Source organism: Lissotriton vulgaris, unplaced genomic scaffold, assembly GCF_964263255.1.
Source record: "Lissotriton vulgaris unplaced genomic scaffold, aLisVul1.2 SCAFFOLD_1060, whole genome shotgun sequence".
NCBI lineage: Eukaryota > Metazoa > Chordata > Amphibia > Caudata > Salamandridae > Lissotriton > Lissotriton vulgaris.
The window spans coordinates 752666-777595 of record NW_028249636.1 but is presented as its reverse complement, the minus strand read 5'-3'; the positions used below and the strand labels follow the sequence as shown (position 1 = coordinate 777595).

At 43.4% G+C, this 24930-nt stretch overlaps 1 pseudogene; it reads right to left on the bottom strand.

Moving 5' to 3' along the window:
• Window positions 1–490: 490 nt before the first annotated feature.
• On the bottom strand, window positions 491–1455 carry LOC147663510 (28S ribosomal RNA; annotated as a pseudogene; the record flags this gene model as incomplete).
• Between the last annotated feature and the right edge of the window lie 23475 nt (window positions 1456–24930).

Here is a 24930-nt window from a genome sequence, read left to right as displayed (position 1 = left end):
CTTTTTACTATCGTTAGCATGGCATGTGTCCTTAAGAGACTGCAACCTATCTTCATCCCAGTCTCTCTTAGCTTTCCTAAGTTCTAACTCGTATGCTTTCCTAGCATTTCTTGTCCCCTCTACGTCCCCTAATTTAACTGTTCTTACCCTTTTCATTCGAATTCATATCAAAACATATCTAAAGTTGACTATTATAATACTGTTTCTACTTTAAAGACAGCACAACTATAAGGCAAATATTTAGCAACATGCATGCAGCACCATTAGGTCTTTAAAGAGCTATGCATAAATCCTCCCAGCTGCTACAGAAAAAAAAACATAAAGTGAATTGTACAATTTTAGTTTTTTAAACATCCATAGAAAAAAACTGAAAATGCCAAGTGCAGCCCCACTTTCTTCTCAGACAATCCAGAGAGAAAATTAGCAAACATTAAGATCAAACACATTTATTGGGCCCTTTTCTAGAAAATAAATAGGTAATCGTTTGAGGTGAAAAAACAGGGAGAAGCAAGGATTTGATGCAGTGATTAGGCCTAAATGAGCCATTCCAATTGCTTACTTAGGGGGTTACTTCTTCTGAGGCAGTTTACTAGTAGAGCATCTGCAATCTTGTCTCACTTTTACAGAAATAAACCATTCTTTATTGTCACTCGATGCCAAAGGATGGGACAATTAGCTAAATCTGAAATACTATTGCACTGCGGTACTGTTATTGTTTAGGGGGATTCTGACTTAGTGGTGTTCAGCCATAATCCCATAGATGGTAGCTTTGCCTCATTGGCTCCTCAGCCAAGCACATAGACCACATGCCTGAACCTGCGGTTCCTCTCATACTGAGCAGGATTACTATTACAACAGCATATAATCAGTAGGGTAAAACTAACCTGTCTCATGACAGTGTAAACGCAGCTCACATTCCCTATTAGTGGGTGAACAATCCGACATTTGTCGAATTTCGCTTCACAATGAAAGGAAGAGCTGACATCGAATGAACAAAAAGCGACTTCGTTATCAACCCTTGGCCCACCACAAGCCAGTTATCCTTGCAGTAACTTTTCCGAAACCTCCAGCTTGAAACCCAAAAAGTCAGAAGGATTGTGAGGCCCCACTTTCACGATCTTTATTCATACTGAAAATCGAGATCAAGTGAGCTTTTGGCGTTCTGCCCACAGGAGATTTCTCTCCTCCCTGATCTCACCTTAGGACACCTGTGCTATCATTAGATAGGTGTACCGCCCTAGTCTAACTCTCTACCTGTCACTGTCCCCAGAGCAAGTTGCGCCCGATGCCGCCAGGCGTTTAGAGCTAGAAGCTCCACGGGGCTCACACTCTCCCACCTCACCGGGTAAGTGGAAAACTATGAGAGAGGTGGTATTTCAACCAGAGGTCCTCCCCCTTATCCTACAGCTCTCATGTCTCTTCACAGTGCCAGTCTAGAGTCTCCCCTCTGATTATCCTAAGCCCGGTCCCTTGGCTGTAGTTTCACTAGATAGTTTGGTGGGACAGTAGAAATCTAGTTCAACCATTCATGCACATCACAAAATATATGATGAAGTATTTGGCTATTCTTGCACCACCATGCGGTGGCTCATTCTGGTTTATTATTGCTGCCCATCAGTGTCAAATAGGTGTTGCTTCCAACAACACAACCTTTGTTGCAGAGTACAGATACACTTAAAGCTGTCGTCACAGGAACTGGAATCACGTATAGGATAGAGATAGTACACCCTCCAGAACTGCTAGAACAATATAAATTGTCTATGAACTGTCCTGAGAAAATGTAGGTATGATTAGTAGGATATTAATAATCAATATGTGACATTTTACTGATTATTTACAAGGAATTTCTTTAAATTTATCATGAACTCAAACATATATCTACTATCATGATGTACACTTGTATATCTAAATTCACGTACACAACTATAATAATAATATTGAAGATAGTGACTAAACATTCCTAATTCTAAAGATATAATTACATTTTATACAATTGTTAATTGTGACCAACTTTATAAGTAAACTCTAAATGTGTTATCTATACTATATTTAAATATCAACAAATGAACCTTTCTAAAACAGTATACTAACAAAGATGTAATGTGTGTTGTGCAAAACGGTGTACATCTGACATTCCTAAAATAGTATACTAACAAAGATGAAAAATGTGTGTTGCAAACAGTGTATATCTTAACATTCCCAGAACAGTATACTCATAAAGATTACATATGTGTGGTGAAAAACTGTGTACCTCTGATTGTTGAGTTCAATAGTTAATTGTCCATGAATACTTGGCACATTTTAAAAGTGTCCATTAAAGTAGTCAGGCAAATATTTTTCTTATATGGGAAAGAAATTTGAAAACCAAGACCAGCCAGAGCATCATCATCACATTGAGGCCAAATACCCCGATATCCTATAGAAAACCATGAAATTTCACAGTGGAACAGCTAGTGAGATTTTTGATTTGCTGTGATAAATCCTGATCATATTTACCTATACTCTCAAATGCTAGTTCAAGGGAATCTTGTGAGTTTTCACATCGAATTCAGACATAAATCTCTACAGCAGTACCATCTTTAGTAAATACTAACTCTGGTTTTCGTAGTTCACCTTGACTATTTTTGACATGAGGTTCCCCATTTGCCATCCAACGACACCTACTCACTCTATCAATGAGATGTTCCAAAATTCTGTTGTCTCTTGATCTGAATGTCCTTGAACTTAGGACATGCACTTGAAATGTGTGCAATTGTTTCACAAACATCTTTACAATTGTGTGGTGTCCTTGTGTGTCCTCGTGTCATTCGTTCTCATCAGGAACTCGGAACACTCGGAGTGAAGAGGGTTCCGAGAACTCCAGATGTAACGTTTGGCTCAGGCTTATACAGATGACTTATGCTTCTCTGAATAAACTATCAAATTAACTATAGCATACTGCTTCCTGCAACTTACTTTTAAGAGACCACTTCACTGGCGACGATCGGGTGACGAACCTAGCTGATCCTCAAGCCTGAAGCCCTGCTGACGGCGGACCAAGATTACCGTTTACATTTTGAAGGTGACAATCGTATCTGCAGTGTTGTCCGATACTGATAAAGACGAATCGCTTTTTATTCCTGAAAATCCTGCAATCGGAGCGTGTGCGGTGAGACTTTTCCTTAATTTTGATCATTTTCTGGGTTTCCGGCGTGCAACGTCACAACGTTATTCTGTACATGCGCTCACGATACTTCAGCGCGTTCCCTAACGCATGCGCAATGAACACTCTGTGAGACTGATGCGGAAACGCAAGTTGCTGTGCATATAGTTGTATCGTAGGAACCCAGTGTTTATGACGTATCTGTACCCTGATCTAAGTTCTTTTTGCCATTCACAGAACAATGGCTATGACTCACAATTGAGTCAAGATACATTATTCTCTTGCAAGCTATGACCTCACAATAGTCACCTGGTGTATAAATCTCATTTTGTCAAAAGAGGCTATGACATCACAATAGCTTACTTGAATGATATATTATGTACTAAGCAAGAGTACACTCAGACCTTATTTTTTTTTTCAAATATCCTAATTTTATCGTTTTATTATAAGCAAGGAGCACTTTTACAGTGGAAAGCTTTAATGCTCCGCCTCCATTCTTAGCTTCTCCTGGAGAACCACCATTGGAATGGAAACAATGGAGAGAAGGATTTGAAGCTTACCTGGAGGCAATTGGGGGAGATACTTACACTGATAAGCACAAATTGGCGATTTTAAAACATTCTCTGGGTGCAGAAGGCAGGCAAGTGCTTAGTCATCTACCTTCTTTATCTTTGGACAATTCTAGCGAGGAGGAGAATGACGTCTATGAAAATGCTATATTGCAACTTGACAAGCAATATATAAAAAAGTAAATGAGGTAGTTGCACGCCACACATTTTTGAGCAGACTTCAATTGGCAAATGAACCCATAGCATTGGCTGCTAAATGCAATTACCTTTGTTCTACCCCTGCTGCCTGAACTGAAGTCTTGCTGAGGCACCTCACCTTTCTGCACAGTGGCCGGGCTTTGCTCCGCCAATTCCCAGCAGAAACCGACCGGCCGGGCTTGGCTCCGCCGGCCGGACCACATCCCCCAGCATCCCTAGGGGGCCAGCGACGACGCGAACAACCAGCGCGCCAGGAGGCGCATAAAGCACCGGCAGGGGCCGAGTTCCCTGTCTTTCTTTGTTCTACCCCTGCTGCCTGAACTGAAGTCTTGCTGAGGCACCTCACCTTTCTGCACAGCGGCCGGGCTTTGCTCCGCCAATTCCCAGCAGAAACCGACCTGCCGGGCTTGGCTCCGCCGGCCGGACTACATCCCCCACCATCCCTAGGGGGTCAGCGACGACGCGAACAACCAGCGTGCCAGGAGGTGCATAAAGCACCGGCAGGGGCTGAGTTCCCTGTCGTTCTTTGTTCTACCCCTGCTGCCTGAACTGAAGTCTTGCTGAGTCTTGGAATGGATCATCTCATTCCTCGCCGGGAGAACACAAAGAGTCCGACTTCCCCCATTCAACTCAGAGGCCACTGAAGTCATCTGTGGAGTACCACAAGGATCATCACTCAGTCCCACCCTCTTCAACGTTTACATGAGTCCACTCGCCTCCATCGCGCGTCAACACAACCTTAACATCATCTCTTACGCCGACTACACCCAGTTAATCCTTTCCCTCACCAAAGACCCTAACACCGCCAAAACCAATCTTCACGAAGGCATGAAAGAAGTAGCCGAATGGATGAAACATAGCCGCCTAAAACTCAACTCAGACAAAATGGAGTTGCTCATCCTAGGATCCTCCCCCTCTGCCTGGGACGACTCTTGGTGGCCTTCCGCTCTGGGCACAGCACCCACACCCACAGACCACGCACGCAACCTGGGCTTCATCCTAGACTCCTCTCTCTCGATGTCCAGACAAGTCAACGCAGTCTCTTCCTCCTGCTTCAACGTACTTTGCATTCTCAAAAAGATCTTCCGCTGGATCCCCCTCGAAACAAGATAGACTGTCACCCACGCACTGGTCACGAGTCGACTGGATTATGGTAACACAATTTACGCCGGAATCACAGCAAAATTACAGAAAAAACTCCAACGCATCCAAAACGCATCAGCGAGACTCATATTGGACATCCCTCCCCAAGATCACATCACCGGACACCTAAAAGACCTCCACTGGCTTCCCGTCAACAAGAGAATTACATTCCGTCTTCTCACCCACGTACACAAGGCCCTCTACAAACGAGGACCCGCATGCCTCAACACTCGACTGTCCTTCTATACACCCACCCTCAAACTTAGATCGTCCAATCAAGCCCTCGCCGCAGTCCCGCGCATCCGAAAATCCACCATGGGTGCCAGATCCTTCTCCTTCCTGGCTGCCAAGACTTGGAACTCACTCCCCACTCACCTCCGCCTTACTCAAAACCACATCTCCTTCAGAAAAGAACTTAAAACCTGGCTATTCGACAAAAATTGAACCCCCCTTCCCCAAGCGCCTTGAGACCCTCTGGGTGAGTAGTGCGCTATATAAATCCCTGAACTTGAACTTGAACTTGCACCTCACCTTTCTGCACAGCGGCCGGGCTTTGCTCCGCCAATTCCCAGCAGAAACCGACCGGCCGGGCTTGGCTCTGCCGGCCGGACTACATCCCCCAGCAGCCCTAGGGGGCCAGCGACGACGCGAACAACCAGCGCGCCAGGAGGCACATAAAGCACCGGCAGCGGCCGAGTTCCCTGTCTTTCTTAGTTCTACCCCTGCTGCCTGAACTGTAGTCTTGCTGAGGCACCTCACCTTTCTGCACAGCGGTCGGGCTTTGCTCCGCCAATTCCCAGCAGAAACCGACCAGCCGGGCTTGGCTCCGCCGGCCGGACTACATCCCACAGCATCCCTAGGGGGCCAGCGACGACGCAAACAACCAGCACGCCAGGAGGCGCATAAAGCACCGGCAGGTCCCTCGTCCAGCGAGGACGCGCGCGGGACACGCCGGATGAAGCCCGGACTAAGGGCGGACAGTCTAAGACAGTCCGAGACAGGCAGAGACTGGACTGGGCCAGTTACTCTGCCCGTAACTCTAAGGTGAGACTTTCCCATTGCTCGAGGCCGAACCAGGACACTATTTGCCATAGACTTTGTATGAATTGTGGCTAAGTTGCTTTGAGGGTTTGTGGTACACGTTGCCTTCGTATCTACACAGTGTTTCTGGGAGGGTACTGTATATTGGTGTACTATGTCTAGTAAAAAGCTATCCCCGGCAAAGAATACCATGGACAACTACCTAGTACAGGTAGTTGCTAAAATTATTAGTGAGAGGAGATCCTCACTTGGGTTGGGTGTATCTCCTAAATCACATACATCCATTTTGCCGGTAACCGACCCAGTTCAATTCCCTGACCCGGTTAATAGTAATTGTCATGCTGTAATACCTGATCTTGATGACAATGCTATTTTGGACCAGACTAACTGTGTACTGGAAGTTAGTGTCAGTGAAGATGAGGTTGAACTACATCCACATGAGGAAAAAGCCCCTACCCCAGAGTCTGCCCCACGTACTACCAGAGGAGTTAGAAAGGGCCAGCCCAAGCGTGGAGGGCTTCGTTCAAGTCGAAAAAAGTCTGCCTCTCCACCTAGTAACACTGTGGTGGAGGAAGAAGGGTCAATTGACGAAGTCTGTATGTCTCTAACTAATGAGCAATTTTAGAAGTTGTTGGGCTTGATAGATACTAAGATTAAGGTAATTGTAAAGCCGTTGGTAGGCAGGATAGAAAAGCTCACTAACGAGGTTAACCGATTAGGGGGCCTTTTGAGTAAAACTCTGGATGAAGTAGAGAAATTGCCTGCAAAAGTCGCTAACAGGGTTGAGTTAAAGAAGGGAACCTCTAGATCTGAGGGTGGTGGAGGAGCATTTCCATTGTCTAATCATCCTGTGGCTCCCCAGGCAGCTGTAGTGGATGGCGAGCAAGGGGTAGTTGTTCCTCCAGTTGTACCTACAGCTCCGGAACCTGTGAAAGGCTCGGTTGAGCTTTTAGTTGAGGCTTCTCCTCTAGTCTTTATTTTAGCTAATGTTCCCACACTGGCTCAAGGACAGGACGAAACTACCTCATCATTGTTGTCCAAGGCCTTACACTGGCTAACTAATAATATGGTGATAACTCCCTGGGGTAAGCAACAGCTGGCAGAGGAAATAGTTATGGCCAGGAGGGTGGAGTGGATTGGAAGCAGTCCAAAAAGATTTAGGGGTGATTGTGTTGTTTTGAATTTTTCAGACCCTGAGATATTAACCAACATATTGCCCAACCTTCTACCGCCTCAGCGAAGATCCACCGACATCATCCCACTTACCTTAGACTTTTTTTTACTATCGGAGTGGGAGGGGTCCTAATCGGTGTACATTAAGGACAAAATGGAATGTGGTTTCAGCCAAGGGGAGGAGTGTTGCTAAACCCACTGAGTGGGGACTAAATCTTGAGAATAGGTTCTCAGCCCTCTCCAATCTGAATGATTGTGATTGACTCCCTGGGGGTAAAAGTTTATTACCATCAGCTATAAGAGTCTATGCACCCTGCCTGCCCATAATGGTAATGAGGCTGCCCAACCGGATGCCTCAAGCATTGTAGCCCAGACAAGCTCAGCAGTATCAGTAGCAGGAGTGCCTTGTTCTTTGATTTTAACACCTGAAGCGCAACTTGACTGTTCGACTGGAGTGGGGAACCTAATCTCTTGGAATTTGGCTGGGTTGTGTTCTAAATTAGATTGTGGGGACTGGCTCGGCTTTGTTAGTTTATATGATGTATGCATATTCCAAGAGATCTGGGCATGTGAACCTGTTTTTGTGCTAGGTTATTTAAATTTTTCTGTGCCAGCAATAAAGGGTCCAAAAGGGAGACCAATGGGGGGTCTTACAATTTGGGTTCGTCAGACCCTTAAACTTACCATTAAAAATATAGAGACTAGCCATAATGACATCCAGTTGAGCAGGGTAACTAGTGATGTATCAGGGTCACTGGATATATACAACATATATGCTAGGAGTGCAAAGGGTGGTCGATCTGATGTTTTAACTGCCTTGGGTAATTTTCTTGATACATTTTCCCCCGATAACAATGTTGTAATAGCAGGCGATCTTAATCGGACTTTTGAGCCTCTGGTCACGTGTGAGGCCTCCCTTGGAGCAGAAGAGGACTCCCATTGGGGTATTCCTGCGTTAGATCTGAAGCCAGTCACACGTTGGACCGAGGACATCATAGATCTGAATGCTATGTGCCTCGAAAAAGGTCTGAGAGCTTTTAACGGACGAACAACATTGGACAAAAACGGCTCTATGACCTTTGACAATGGAAGACACAAAAGCAGGATAGACTATGTTATTTGCAGCTTATTGCTGTGGCCATCTGTCTGTGATATGGAGGTTATCATGAGACCCGAGAACGATCACAACCCCCTATGTGTGGAGCACAAATGGTGGTCCGCTGGGACAAATTCAACTTGCCTGAATGCTCTTGCTCCACCTTTGGTCATTCCAGAAAATAACATGCGTAGGCTTAAATGGGCTAGCGTAGTGACCAATCAAAAGGCTATCGATAATATCAATTATGAAACTGACAAAGCTATAGTAGCTTTGGAAACAATTAGTGTTTCTCCCTCTGGCCTGGGGGATGTGGTTAATATCCATGACACCCTTTTTGCTAAGATCAAAAAACACTTTCTGAAACCTGCTAGGCGCAATGGGGCTAGAGTTAGTAAAGATGCAAAATGGTATAATGGCGGATGTAGGGCTGCACGACTGGCTCTGGGCCAGGCCATCGAAAACAGGGTGGCCAAAACTACCCGCCTAGCCAGAAAGAGTTACAAAGCCTGCATAGCGAAAGCTAAAAGAGCCTGGGATGAGCTACATTGGTGTAAACTGAAAAAAGCTAGCGACAGAAAGGATTCCAGAGCGTTCTGGAATATTGTCAAATGGGGTAGTGAGAGAGCAAAGGAACCCCCTAACAACAACGTACCTCAGGAGGCTTGGGTAGAAATGTTTAGCTCACAGTATGCTCTTAATACTCAGATTACAGGTGAGGACAGTATTATTATGTCCTTTTCTCAAGGTAATCTTTTTACTGATAAAGAGATTATGATTGCTATAAATGCTGTGAATAGAGGACGTGCTCCTGGTTCGGATGGCGTCCCTGCAGACATTTTTTTAAATGATAAAGAGCGGTGGTGTAAATATATCCATTTACTTATCAATTTCATTGTTAAGGGTGCTGAGGTCCCGGCTTCTTGGAGAGGAGCAGTGATCATCCCAGTGTTTAAAAAGGGAGACCGTGCACAGCCGGGTAATTATAGGCAAATAAGCCTTATCGACACCGTACAAAAAATAGTTGGCCGTGTGGTTGTAAACAGGCTCCTTGACTGGGCAGAGGATAATAATATCCTATCACCCTACCAAGCTGGATTTCGAAGGGCAACAAGCACGGTGGACCAAGTATTCCGCTTCCAATTGCTTCAATGGAAGACTGTGGTGCTGGGAGGAGGCAGCCTATATGCGGCATTTGTCGATTTAAGGGCTGCCTTCGACCTGGTGCCACGGGCCAAATTGTGGCAAGTCTTACAGAGTCTGGGGGTCCCTGAGGAATTATTGACCTTGGTATTAGGTCTAAAATTGTCATGAGTAGGCGGCCTCTTGAGGTGGTAAACTCATTTACATATCTGGGAATCCTTATTGCAGATAACAACAGGTGGAGTCTTCATATAAATATTGCTACCCTGCGACATAAGCAATTATAGGGTGCCATTAATTCAGAACATAGGAAGTCTTTGACCAAACCCGTCAAGCCAGCCTTGCTGGTTTACGAAGCAAAGCTTATTGGGTCCGCACTTTATGGCGCGGAGATGTGGGGCTTCGAAAACTTGAACTCTCTACAAGGGTCAGAGAACAAATTCTTAAGGCTACTCACTGGCACCCCGAAAAGTACTCCACTCCTGCCTTTAAGATATGAGCTTGGTAGGAAACAAATCAAGGACCTAGCCAGACTACGACCAATCTTATATTGGCGAAGACTCTGGACTACTCCCGAGCTTGCGCACTATGCCGAAGGTTTTATTGATGCCATAAAGTCGGACTGCTTTCAAAAAATTAGTTGGCTCAATTCACTGAAGGCAATATTGTTTGAGCTTGGGTTTAGTCCTATATGGCTTGATCCAGCAGGTGCATTATTTCCCACCAAGTCTGTTCTAAAAAATATATTTTGGGAACATGTTGCCAGCAGGAGTTTGAGTAATTCTAGTAATGGGTCCATGTCTGCGGGTTTCCTTGAGGTAAAACTGTATCCGGCTTTGGAGTCGTATTGGGATATCAACTCAAAGCCAGGTGACAGGAAGCTCCTATTCCAATTGAGAGCTGGAGCCCTCCCCATAAGATCATTGACAGCCAAATGGGGCTCAGGGGGGTGTGACACTTGCCCAGCCTGTGGAACGGGGAAGGAAACTCTTGGTCATTTTTTGTTCTCCTGTAAAGCATATTGTGCCCCAAGGCGCGCCTGGCTAGCACCTATGTGTAGGAACCTTGGGACCACTTGTAGTTCTGTTGCCCTGCGTATTATATGTTCAAGCCCACTTACATGGATATTAATAGCCACAGCAAAATATATTGGTTGGGCATGGGCGATCAGGCAGAGACTGCTAGTTAATTAACTATTCTCTGTCTGTAAAATTTGCCTCTATGAACCTGTTCCTATTGCTTTTTAGACTAATAATGAATTTGGTAATTATACAGAGACTGCTAGTTATTTGACTATTCTCTGTTTGTAATACCTGTTCCCATGAAATTGACACTATTGCTTTTTAAACTATAAATGTTTTTTATAATAATGTATTAATCAAATCTCTTTTTAATCATTTAACAAATACTGTGAGAATTTTTTTTAATTGAATGTGTTTTTTTTGGATCCAATAGTGCTTTGTAAATGTGTTTGATTGTAAATTTAATCCCATTTTAATATTGTTGATATTTTGTGTATGTTTTGCTTTTATGAGTAATCACTCGAATAAAGCACTATTTGAATTTGCAATTACCAAGAGTTCCATGATCAGATGGTGAGAGACCAATTGGTACATAATGTTGCCGATGTTAAGTTACAAGAAAAATTACTAGATGCAAAAGATCTATCTCTTACCAAGGCCCTCGATATAGCCCATCATTTCGAAGAGATGAAGTTGGGAATAAAAGAATTGTCTGACAAAAAAACGAAGCAATCTTTGGAAAAGAAAACCTTAACATCAGAGGTTCAAGTTGTAAGGAAAAAATCCACAGTGAACAATTTCTACAAATCTTCTTTTTCAGCAAACTACAATTCCAAGAAAGATGTGGTTTGTTTCAAATGTGGTTTTTCTGGTCATGTTGCAACTGATAAAAGATGTCCGGCCATAAGTCAAGTATGCAGATATTGTAAATCTACAGGACATTTTGCAAGAATGTGCAGGAGTAGAAATAAATTGAAATATAATACTGTAGACATAAGAAATGCCAAACCTGATGGTGTGCATGAAGTTGAATATGAGTCTGACGATTTCGATAATTTATTAGCTGTGTATGAAATTGACGAAGAAAAAAAAGATGCTCCATTTTGCATGTTACAAATTGGTACAAATTGTATAAAAGTTATGGCTGACTCTGGTGCCAGACACATGTTAATTGGTGATGAATGGTTAAAAGAATTTCCTGATGTACGTTTACTTCCATCTGATATTAGATTGGTCGGCTATGGAAATAAACAATAGATGTTTTAGGTTATTTTACCACTGAGCTTTCATTTAGAGGCAAAACTATACATTCAAGAGTTTATGTTGCAAAAGAGGGCTCATGTTTGTTGGGATGGCCCCAACAATGTGATTTAATGATTAAATTAGATCCCAATCACCCTCAACAAGTTTTGGGTTATTCAGACATCATCAACCAAGTTAGTTTAGTCACTGATAACACATGGGAAACATTACTTCCTGATGTTTTTTCACCTAAGTTAGGGTTACTTAAGAAATTTGAACATAAAATCATTTTGAAACATAATGCAACTCCAAAGGTCCATAAGGTTAGAAATATTCCATTATATTTGAGGGAATCTGTCAAAAAAGAATTAGAAAGACTTTGTGAATTAGATGTTATAGAAGAGATCGAATCTTCTGAATGGCTTTCACCTGTTTTTGTTGCTCATAAACCCAATGGCAAGGTGAGATTGTGTGTCGACATGAGAGATCTCAATTCCAATGTTTGGGTCGACAGACATCCTCTTTCGAATATTGGGTAAATGTTTTCTAAACTCAAAGATGCTTCTGTTTTCACTACGTTAGATTTATCTAACGCGTATCATCAAATAGCACTTCATCAAGAGAGCAAACATTTAACATCTTTTATTACCACAGAGGGTTCATATAGATATAAAAGGATGCCTTTTGGGCTAGTTTCAGCCTCTTCTGTCTTTCAGCGTGTCATGCACAATCTGTTTAAGAATCTCTCTAACGTCCTATACTTTCAAGACGATATATTAGTATTTGGGAAAGATGACAAAGAGCATTCAGAAGTATTGTACCAGGTCTTTTCAACTTTACAGGAAAATGGCTTGACATTAACCAAAGAAAAATGTAAATTTGATATGGAGTCAGTTGATTGCTTAGGTCACTCCATTAGTAAAAAAGGTATATCACCTAAGCATAGTTTGAACAAAGCCATTGAAAATGCCCCCGAACCCACTAATAAAGATCAACTCAGGTCCTTTTTAGGATTAGCTGAATACTATGCCAAATTTATCCCAATTTTTGCTGACAAGACAAAACATTTAAGAAATTTAATTAAAAATCACCAAGTATTTCTTTGGGATTCCAATTGTAAAGATCAATTTTCATACATTAAAAAATGCATTGCTTCTGCACCTGCTTTAGCTCCATTTGACACATTATGTGAATCAGTCATTATTACTGATGCAAGCAATATAGGCATAGGCGCAGTACTTATGCAAAAGCAAAAAGGTGATCTTGTTACAATCGCTTTTGCATCCCGGCCATTACGAGTTGCGGAAGACAAATATTCGACTTTAGAGAAAGAGACTCTAACAAGTTGGTGGGGAATTGAGTATTTTTGAAAGTATATTTATGGTTCTAGGTTTATAGTAAGAACTGACCATCGCCCACTTGTAGACCTGTTCACCACTAAAGGTTGTAATAAAGCAACTGCCAGAATTGCTGGATGGCAATATAAATTACAAGATTTTCATTTTCAGGTTGAGTACATTCCTGGTGCAAAAAATGTTTTAGCCAATTGTCTCTCAAGACTACCTGTTAATGATGAAAATGTCGTTGCCTGTGATGAAGATCCTGACAGGGTAGTTTCTATTTGTGAAGTTTCTAATGGTTGCATAAGAGAAGAAGAATGGAGAGTTGCGTGTGATAATGATGACGATTATAAGTGTGCCATGTCCTTTGTGAAGAACGGTTGGCCCAACAAAGTTGGTTTGTCGCAAGAAATGTTATCTTACTTTCAGATAGCTCAAGAGCTGACAATTCAAAACAACATTTTATTAAGAGGTTTGCAATTGGTGGTACCTCGTGATTTTAGGGAAACTGTGCTTAAGATGGCACACGAAGGTCACCCCGGTATGACGAGTATGAAAAGGAGAATCAGATGTGAGTTTTGGTGGCCTGGAATTGACAGAGCTATTGAAAGAAAAATCAGATCTTGCTTAGAGTGTACAGTCAGCAACAAATCACAAAAGGTTGTAAAGTATTATCATGATTTTGTTACAAGACCTACTAGGCCATGGGAGTGTGTTTAAATTGATATTGCTGGTCCTATGAGTTTTGGTAAGAATCCTATCTATGCCATGGTCTTGATTGATCAATTTTCTCAGTGGCCAGAAGTGAAATTTGTTCCTCATGTATCTTCTAAAACAATCATTGATTTTCTTAACTGTATTTTTGAAAAGGAGGGGTTTCCAGTTTCCATTTTGTCCGACAATGGAGCACAGTTCACATCTTGTGAAATGAAATCAATTTTGCAACAATCATGGTATAATTCATAAACGTTCATCTGTTTATTACCCTCAGGGAAATGGTATGGTAGAAAGGTGGATTAAGGTCTTGAAGGAAGGGATACAACTAGCTTTATGCAATGGTCAAAATTGCTATGATGCTGTAAGAAAACTTTTATGGAATTATAGAAACACTCCCAGAAGTGTTGGGGATTTATCTCCATTTGAAAAAATGCGAGGGAGAAAGGGTATTTGCAATATGAGTCAACAATGGATGAGAGATCTGATTAGTGGGAAAGTTAAGAGTTCTGAGTCTGGGGTGAGACATCCCATTGACGGTGTTCCATGTAGAGTTGGAGATTGGGTGCGAGTAAGAAAATCTGGTTTTCTTAGATCTGGAGAATCTCGTTTTTCTGATCCCATGCTAGTTGTTTGTGTAGACAAACAAGTTGTGGAATTGTCAGATGGCAATGTTTGGAGTCTTTCAAAGATTGTGAAGGTTCCCCAGTTTGTCGATGCCACATGTTTACGTCAGAATGAGAGAGGTACTGTTTTTCCACGGGGAAGTGTGGCACAAAGTAGTACGTCTTCTCATGGGAACATGAATAGGTGGAAGAATCAACGTAGGATAAGTCATAGGCAAAGAAATGCACCTGTATGGTGTAAAGACTACGTTATGAGAAGGTAGTCAAGACACATGTTGAGAATTAATACTGTCTGTGTTATGATGACTGACTTTGCTTATATTTTAGTTATTCAGAAATGTTAAAGATAACCATTTTAAGAAAAGTTGTTTCAGTCTTGCTTTTTGTTAAACTTGTTATTGTTACTTTAAAGGGGGGATGTGTGGTGTCCTCGTGTGTCCTCGTGTAAATTGTAAATTGTAAATTGTTGTGTCTTGTAAAGCGCACTGCTACCCGGAGGCCTCGTAGCGCTATAGACCGCTTGGGAACCGGTCCTGGCTTTCCCTGTGAGATAGTCCCTCCTGGGGGTCTCCAAGGTGAAACCAGGCATCCCCGGCGTTTGTGTGGGGCCGTTGTGGAGATGAGGCAAGCTAATGCCCAGAGTTGCCGAGTGTGCTCCCTGGTCGGAGTAGGCACCGATGCGAGAATTATCAGTCCGCTGATCCTGGTCCAAGACCCTGCCGCGTCGGGAATCGAACCCTGGTCCCGGGCCGTTCTCTGCACTCGGGTCTGCCGCCTCTAACCAGTGAGCCACACCTCTCCACTGTCATATGTTCTCATCAGGAACTCGGAACACTCGGAGTGAAAAGGGTTCAGAGAACTCCAGATGTAACGGTTGGTTCAGGCTTATACAAATAACTTATGCTTCTCTGAATAAACTATCAAATTAATTATAGCATACTGCTTCCTGTGACTTACTTTTAAGAGACCACTTCAAATATCTGCAAGTAGCAAATTTAACTTTCTTCCTCTAGTGATGGTTTCTCTGGTGTGCAGATAATTTGCTTGTAGCATCAGCATCAGTGTTGGTTTTCCATTAGCTTGTTATGTTTGCTAATCCAGAAACTTGAGGTTGGATTGTTTGCTCGATACTTTAAACCATCATCCTGGACAGGGAGAATTTTCCATTTCTCCAATCAAAAGCTGCTAACGATTGCAAATCATAGTTTGGGAATCTACTGTCTACAATGTTCAGTTCGTGGCTTTTGATGATATTGTCGATCTTTTCATTAATTATTTTCCCTGCATGCATGTAAGAGAGAGCAATGAACAAATCTGGACTTTATTGAGTTATAGAAGATTGTTGATTTTTTTAGTCTGATTTCTGTACATAGCTTTGGTATACTAAAGCCCCTGTATGATCTTTTTCAGTAGAGGAGACCATCTCAGGTGAATGCAGGTAGGTATAGGAAGTATTTGACATATTTTCTTAATTGTTTGATCCAGAATGATTAGAAGTTTTACATCTGTGCCTGCCATTTCCAATTTAAATGAAAATTTAGGAACCGGATACTTGCACAAGATTTCAACTTTTTGAGTGGACCTGAGTGGTAAATTGTCAAGTTTGTTTGCCCAATTTGTGAGGACCTCATTCATTTTGCTGTTGCTTATGTGGCCAGTGTATGGATCAAAGTTCAATCTGAGGTATCTTTCACTGTCACCTGGATGAATGTTTTCAATATCTTGTTTTTCAAATTGCCATGGTTTGCAGCCATTCATCAGGATGTTGTCTTTATAGTGACTTATGAAGGAAATTGTGTGTCTTTTTCATATTTAGTTTTAAACCTGTTATTTTACTAAATATTTCGATGATTTTCATATTAGTACTCATTCCATCCCAGGTGTTGCTAAGTACTGCTATATCATTGGCAAAGGCTAGAGTGGTGATCTGCTCAATAAGGCCATCCGAGCCAAAAGTGAAGCCCTTGCCGTTTTTCTGAATATCACATATTAGTGGATGCATGGCAATGTTAAACAACTGTGGGGATAACGAGTCACTTTGTTTTACTCCAGATTTCATTGTTATTTCTGGGGTAGATTCATTATTATTGCCCTTTAAATATGTTGTTGAGTCTGTATACAAGTCTTTTATTACATCCCTGATATATGACGGAAATAAATGCCTTTCGAGGCTCCGTAAAATGTGACAATGGCTGACAGAATCAGCTTTGGAGATGTCTATGAACACCACTTCCAGTGAATGTTTATTTTTTCATGCCCCTTATATCATGTTCTGAAGAAAAGTTCGATTTTTGAGACACACTCTCACTTTCATGAAGCCTTTTTGTCTTGATTTCATGTTGACGAATGAAGTAAGTCTTTTGGTCAAGATGTTTGTAAATAGCTTCATGAATTCTGCACCGATTGTAATTGGTCTTCAGTTGCTTATTTTGTTTAGTTCACTGATGAGTAGATTTTTTGGGATTAGTATTGAATTGTTTTTCTTTCTACATTCTGGCACTCTTCTCACAGTCAACTATGTCAATAATATTTTGGGCAGCAGCCTTGGATTTTTATTGTGGACATTATTAAGATCTTTCACTCCAATATTGTCAGGTCCTACTGCTTTATTTAAGTTAGATTCTTTAAAAGCTTTAGTTATTTCAAGCAGTGTAATTTCTTTGCATTGTCTTTCAACATCCCATTCTTCTGGTATCCTATCAATAGGGATGAATTTGGGGATTTTCTTGTTCTCTTTTTCTATGATATCTCTGTAGTATCGAAAGATATCATCAGCACTGATTTGGCAAGTGACATCTACTGCACCATCAGTGAATATTATGGCAATTTTCTTTTTGTCTTTCATAAACATTGCCTGGTATTCCTTATGGCTGCCCTTTGCTTTTGCATATCTGTTCTTATGCTTTCTATTGAGCCTTTAATTGATCTTATCTTTTGGTATGGTGTTTTGGATTGGGGCATTCAGAGGCTCCTCTTGAGCAGTATTAATAGACACATTACTAGGTTCACTTGGAAGTGCATTGCGATTGACTGGCATAGGACTTACATTACTGGTGTTTTCTGAATTATAAGTTACAATTTCATTCATCAGGTCCATATCAGCATCATGATGCTTTGGATTTTTAGAGATTATCTGAACTTCTGAAATTCTTTCATTCATATCATCAAAGTTTGCCTTTTTTGGTGCACGCTTACTGTTTTTACACCTTTCTCTTGCTATTTCGACTGATATGTCAGGTACATCATTATAGTCACTTTCAATGTTGTTGGATGCTTGCAGTACATTCTTTGCCATTGTTTTACTTTTCTCTCTTATATCCCATCTTTTTTCTACAATTTGCTTTCGGTTTTTATTGTCAAAATACGGAACCACGAGCACATTTATATTTCTTTCGTTTTTTTCCCCAAATTTCAGCTAGTAGCAGTATTTCTTTTTGTGACCACAATTTGGATGGTTTGCAGCTTGCTAGAGCTATGAGCCTATCATGGTTTTGCACTTTTGGGTGTGCATGCCAAGCATGTTGTTACATTAAAATTTTTCTTCTGATTCTGAGATCACAGAAGCTACAGAAGAAATGCAGTTGTCCTTTTTTTGGTCTGCCTTTGCATTTTGCATAGTGGCATGCAATATTGTGGAATTCGGCTTCCTTGTCACATTTTGAACAATATGTTTTCAGGTAGAATCATCTATATTTATTGGGGACCTGCTTTCTAAGCTCTTTGAAAGTTCCCATTATGTCTCCAGATAAATCACAGTTGTAGTTATCCTTGGGAGATTTCCAGTAAGTGACTTTTTTGGTGAAATTACTTTTCTTATTATGGAGTGTAACGTTGACCTCATAAGCATCAGGTAGATTCTCGAGTCTTAATGCAACAGTTTCACTCTTCGTTTAAGACGCCTTAAGAGGTCTATAGTTACCTCATCTTCTGTTATTACGAAGGGTGAACAGGGTAACACAGCATGATTTGATTTGTTGTTATTTATGGTGTTGTTAGAAGTTTGTGATGAATACACAAACTCTGTAAGGAGGTTAACAATTTGTGGAAAAGACAGCACCTCCTATCACCATCCTAACTGGGTTTTAACCTCCAGGAACTACCCCATCTGGAATTGTGATTGTTAGCTTTTACATTTCTCACTATCGTGGTCACGGCCATGATAGAACCTTGTTTGGCCTACCTCCATAGACTTCTCTTCAAAGAGTACAGTGGTATAGAGACTGTTACCAGCGGGACCTCTGGGAGGTAAAGGCCACTACAACTGAGAAGAGGGTAAGAGAGTCATAGTTACTCCCACCCTTTACCAGTGCTTTACTGAATTTCTTCACTTTGACACTGAAAAGAAATCACATTGCATCAACACCCACCTCTGGCCTTTGCGATGATTTGTTTTAATTAAACAGTCAGATTTCCCTGGTCCGCACCCATTCTAAGTCAGCTGCTAGACATCAGCCGAGGCACAACACCGTTCCATCGCCCCAGGAGGGCCACAGGGAGAGGCAACCACAGCAGCTGGGGTAACCCACAGGAAGTGCTCGGCTTACATCCAGAGTCACTGGATTTTCAAAGACCAGCTGGAGCTCACTCGAAGCAGGTGGAACCACAATGCTTCCCAAGGGTCGGGCCCCTCTCCAGGGGGTAACCCTATTCCAGGGCGCCTTGCTCTTCACAAATAAAAAATATTTTTCTCAGGGTTCCCTCCAGCTTCTTCAGGACTGTTTGCGTTACCGTACTAGACTCCACAAGGGCACCTGCCTCTGCCACTCTGGATTCAGGCATCTGAACCTGACTCCCTTTCCATTTGGCGAGGGAAATAGAGACCATCGCCAGTCCTTTTGAACTGTGATCGCCCATCTCTTAGGATTGACTGCTCCATTTTCAACTGCTGTGCACATGGAGCCCTTCTCCACTTCAGCTTTCAAATTTCTCATCTGAATATTTGCTACTACCACCAAGTTCTGCACCTGCAGCAGCTCCACCTGGGTCCTCATCCTGGGCTACCTTGCACAATGCAAGGGTCTCTTACTCATCCCAGCTTAGACCACCATGGCTCTTAGCACCAGCAGGGTATGGTCCCAACACACCAGTGCGATCCATTTTTAGGGCTTATTGATTCGGCTGGTGAGCAGTTACACACTCCATAGCGGATACTGCCTTCCATGGCCACAGTCACGGGGACATGCAATCGGCCCAAGGTTATCTAGAGTCACAAAGCAGCCGTAGAAGCCCGGATTGGTTTTGGTCTGATAAATGCACGCACCCCAGGAGGTCATCTTTCGTTGGCATTTATTAGCTCTAGATTTACCACAGTTCTGCAAGTAACATATGGAGTGATCAAAAGAACCAAAACTGATTTAGTGCCTGATAAGACTTTGGCAGTCCTGCTGTAGGACCTCCAAAGCTGTGGTGTGACCGACCACCAGATTAGAAGTTAATTCCTGGTCTGGCTGGTGGTCCTGCAGCGGCCTGAAGTCAGCGGTATGAAGTACCATAAAAATAACATAAAAGGCTTTACCTACCAATAGCCTCAATCCCATTACCCAAAATAATCAGTCAGTTGGCAGTGAAGAAAGTTCAATCATTTATAGGCAACAAATACTCTATAGAGGAGCCTCTCCAACCTTCACCCATCAGGTGCGCAGAGAAGACTGTTGGCTTGCATTCAAACATGAGGTTATATTCTTTTCAGTTCAACACATATAATCACTGTAACAGGAAAAACGCCAGTTGGCCCTTGAGCTCCAGGAAAGGACCATATATGGCACACATGATTAGTTCAAAGCTTAACTATTTATTACTGGGAAGGTCAGGAGGTGTGACTCCCTTTCGTCTTGGTGTGTAGGCACAGTGCCTCCAGGAATGAGCTTATCACACTCAAAGCCAGATGGGACCTTGAGTCTCAGGACAGTCGAGTACACAGCCTACGTTCAGCTGCTCCCAGTAATTCAGATAAACTGAGGCTTGACAACTGCCGGAGACTAACACGTGATCACAGCCCGTGTGCGAGCATAGATTCGAAAATGCCATCTGTATGGTTCTCGGCCTACTCTGTTAGCAATAGATACGCAAGGAGCGAATAAATGTTTTCCCCCTTGCAAGCACAAATAGATATATATTTTTTTTTAACAAAAGAGGGTACGTATAGATGCATCATGCTAACATAATATAGGTCAGATACTCCTTATGCATGGGAATTTTTTTTTTATCATCAAGTATGCTAGCCTCATAGAAGAGCCTATCATGCACACCACCAGAGTCAGAGCGCTGACAGCGCCTTCCTGCATGGTGTGGCATGTATGCCACATAGTGCAGGAAGAGATGTGCAAATACAGGGGGCACAGCATGTGACCCCCACATGCACCCCAAGCCCAACTCCACTAGGGGGACCAGTTAGGGCCCCCTTCGTTACCATTCTGCTACACTTTTTATGGCAGATTCACCGCCCTGAAAAGGGTGGTGAAATGGCAACTCGAAATATGCTCGGCGATGCTGGCTGCAGCACTTCCAGCATATTCCTGCTGTTGAAAGATTGCCAGCCCAGAGAGATCCTTTATCCCAGTGGTGCCGGCTGTCTCAAGGCGGTCCGACAGCTGCTATCATAATACTGTGGGCAGTGCCACAGTGTGGTGGTCACGGACCGCTACAATGGGAAATAAGAGCCTTAATGAGCCATTTACAGTTTCAATGTACCCGTCATGTGTACTTGCACATGTATGGCTTAATCTTTGAGACTAGAATATGCTACTCTCAGTATCAACCAGGTAGTAGCACCTGCTGGATTAGGGTTGGGAGCCGCAGTCCAGTCCCTGACTGACCTTCGCACCCCTCAGGAGTCTGCTGGGGAAGCCCACTTGCCTGGGAGGTGAGGGTCTTGCATAGGGAGACAGGTGTGCATACTTCCACATTATAAAGCTGTTGTGGCCACCGATATTGTTCTTGGGCAATCAATGATATGTATAGCAGGATACAATTTTATACACATGCGGTAAAGTGTTTTTTTGCTTTATGAGATGTTTGACTACAGTGAATGTGGGATGAATGCTTTTGGGTTTTAAATAGAGGCATGGCTGGTAGAATATAATGAAATTAAGGAAAGGTTTTGCACTATGTGATGTATATTATATGATATCAATATGATTATAAGTATTGCTAGCTTTTGAATTTTGATGATGGTGTTTTGCTGCATTAAATAATATTGTATTGATATATTAAGGAGTATTTTTGATTGTTGATATTTCTGTTTTGCACAAGTGGAAGGCAGGTGTTTCATTTGTTCACTTGATTATTCCCATGTCCTGCTTTTCTCTCATAGCCAGGGAAAACTTTCTGTTTGCCAAAGTTCCTAGAAGTGACTTTACACTTGTAAATTCAATCTTAGATTACTTCACCCCCTGAACTGATGGAGCAGATACATAAACTTATGGAGCACATACATACATCTGCACTCAGCAATGGTGAGTGCAGGAGTATATTTTAAGGGTGGGCGTAGTTCGCGAAGTAGCACTACGCGAAGTGCACTTCGCACTACGCGAACTTCACGTAGCACTACGCGAGCTGCGTAGTAGGATGTTCGCACTGTGCAAGATGCGTTTTCAATGATTGCACAGTGCGGACAAGCATCCTGCACTGTGCAATCATTGAAAACGGCATCTTGCACAGTGCGAGCTGTAGTTTTCTGCTGTTCGAGTAGATTTTTACTCGAGCGGCAGCTTTCTCAACGCGAACTGGTAGTTTCTCATTGCGAGCGGTCGCGAGCATGCGCATGCGCAACCACTCGCAATGAGAAACCTGACCTCCCCGCGTTGAGAATCTCACCGGGATGTCATTTTGCTTGCTCGCGGTCGCAAACATGATGTTGAGAATCGCGAACAAGCAAAATATGACCTCGGCACTACTATACGCTGCACTACGCGTGTTCGCACTGTGCTACGTGCAGCTAGCGTAGTCCGAAGTTGCGCAAACTTCACAAACTATGCGAGCGTAGCATAGCGCTTTGCCCAGGGTTAGTATATTTACATGTGAGTAAAATCACTCATGTAAAATTACCTTATGAGTGCATGTTGCGGAATTCTGAAATTCTAGGCACAGCACTTCCCTGAGTTTGCCTTGGAATGCCCTGCTTACTAACCTGAGAATCACGTATTAAAAGTAGTGCACCTCATTCCTAGCTTGGGTCCAATAGAATGGATACTACAGGACTCCAAGGGGTAAAAGACCCCAGATATTCCAACTGGGCCCGATAACCTGATTACCCTGAGATCGCTAAGCCAGTTCAGCCACCATTAGTAAATTCTATCTGAGGCATAAATCCCTGCAGATATTAATTCTGTGAATCAGGATCTCAAGATTTGCTCTAGCAGATGACATTTTGGTAGTCCTAAATTAGACTAAGACACCAAAAGGTAGTGATTGAGGTCCCTTGACTGCTGTTGCTCTCTGCTGTGACACCCAAGCAACTTTTGCTTGGAAATGTGATTTTAAGTTTATATAGCACAGGCCAGTCTTTCCACAGCATCACATCACTCATTGAGTCAAGAAGATTCTCCAGTGTTCATGATCCTTTCATTACTGCCAAAGCATGTTTCTTGTTCTATCCCGGATCAACCATCTCAGATCCAATTATCTGGCATCTTCTAGGAAGAATTTTACCCACAGTTCTATATCAGTTTGTTTGCCCTTTGCCCCATTTTAGTCTCTACTCCAATGTCTATAAATCTGAGATAGTGTATTTCAAGCTTGCATGTTTCACTGTGCCTGCAATTATCCTATTGTACACCTCACTTTATACCCACAGAATGAACATGAAGCAGAATGAAACAGAAACCACAAATGCATTTCCTTTGAGACACCAGTGCTTTCCCTATGGCAGCCCCATCAGAACATGCTGACACTTTCCTCCCTGTACCAAGCGCATACATTTTTTAATCTGTGAGAATTGTGCTTCCTCATTAGTGCCAGTTGAACAGTAAAGTGATGAAGAAAATGGTATTATCGTTGAGAGTGGCGGAAGTCCCACTCAAGCAAAAACCACAAACCTTGTCAGCTTGTACCACAAGCAATCACTAAATGTGCTTAACAGCTTTGACAGCTTGGCTCAAAGTATTCAGGCTTAAATTAGAGGTAATGTCTAAAATATTTGTGGAGCATACAAATTGTAATAAAGTGAAAACATAACACAAGAAAAATCCCAATCCACTTTAGAAAAACAGTGAATTTTAATAAATAAAATGATACCAGCACAATAACAATGCACTCAGTAGAGGGCATAGCTTGCCAAGCCAAGATGGTGTACGCACTTTAAGAGTTCTCCGGGACCCCTCCACCATCCGCCCGTAATCCTCGCCTAATCTGGACGTGCATCTCGCTCCTTACCTGGCATTGTGCTCCTGGCGGGGTGTCCAGGGGTGAAGATCGTCGCACCGGGACCTCCTGAGGCAGCGGACCGGCCAGCTGTGTGTCGCAGACAAAATTGTGGCTCCCTTTTCCTGAACGCAGCACTGGCCGATCCTTGTAACCCTCCACGGGAAGCGGCACCTGGCCCTGGGAGCTGAGGGGCTCTTCGAAACTGACCTCCAGGTCCGCTGTGGCCGACGGCCCGGACTGAAGCTGGACTTTTCTTCCTGCCCCCCACCTGACTTTTGTGTGCAGCTGCTTGTGCTCGGCCCTCCGGCGGCACGACCGCATCACCGCTTGCTGTGTCAGGCGGAGGGGGGAGAGGAGATGGACGCTGTTGGCCTAAGCGGCCCCCTCTTTGACCAGACCGACTGGTTCTCCTCTCCGGATTATACACTGTTGGAGCTGCCTCCCCTTCCGAGCTGGCGGGCCCTGATACTGAGCTTTGGTACACGCGGCAGCCCCTGAGCTGAGGTTGGCCCGGTCTGTATCGGCCGCAGAACTGAGCAGCGGAGAGCAAACAACTGATCCTCTACCACCTTGGTGGCCATGGGTGCACGCACTGTCCTTGCCTGGGTGACTGCGTTGGAGCGGGCAAGGCGGAGGGCCCTCCCTATCCTACTGTCACATCCTGATTCCCCCCCCAGGCCGCATCAAAAACTGGGAATCTGAGGTTTGGGATTTCAGCCGTACACCCCGAGCGGCACCTGTTTGGTTGTTTGTGAGGGCCCGCTGGTCCGCATTTGTGGCGCTGGGCAGTGGCCTTGGGTGGCGGCCCCCTCCCCTGCGCCACCGCACCTGGGAATCTTGGTTCAGATAGTGAGGTGGCCCGTTGCCTCTCCTAATGCCTCCTGGGTTATGAGGGCTGGGGCTTCAACCAGCGGGATCCTATCTGGGGCCCTGGGGCCTGGACGCTATCCATCTCACCCTCCTTCCTGAAGACCCACTTTGTCCGAGACAGCGGAGTCAGTCGCACACACCGGACGGCAGCGATCTGGTCCTCACTGTGCCTCAGGATTAGATTTCCCACCCGCTTGACTTTGGGCCGCCCACAGGGGCTCGCTAGTTCCCCCCACTGCAGGATCCAC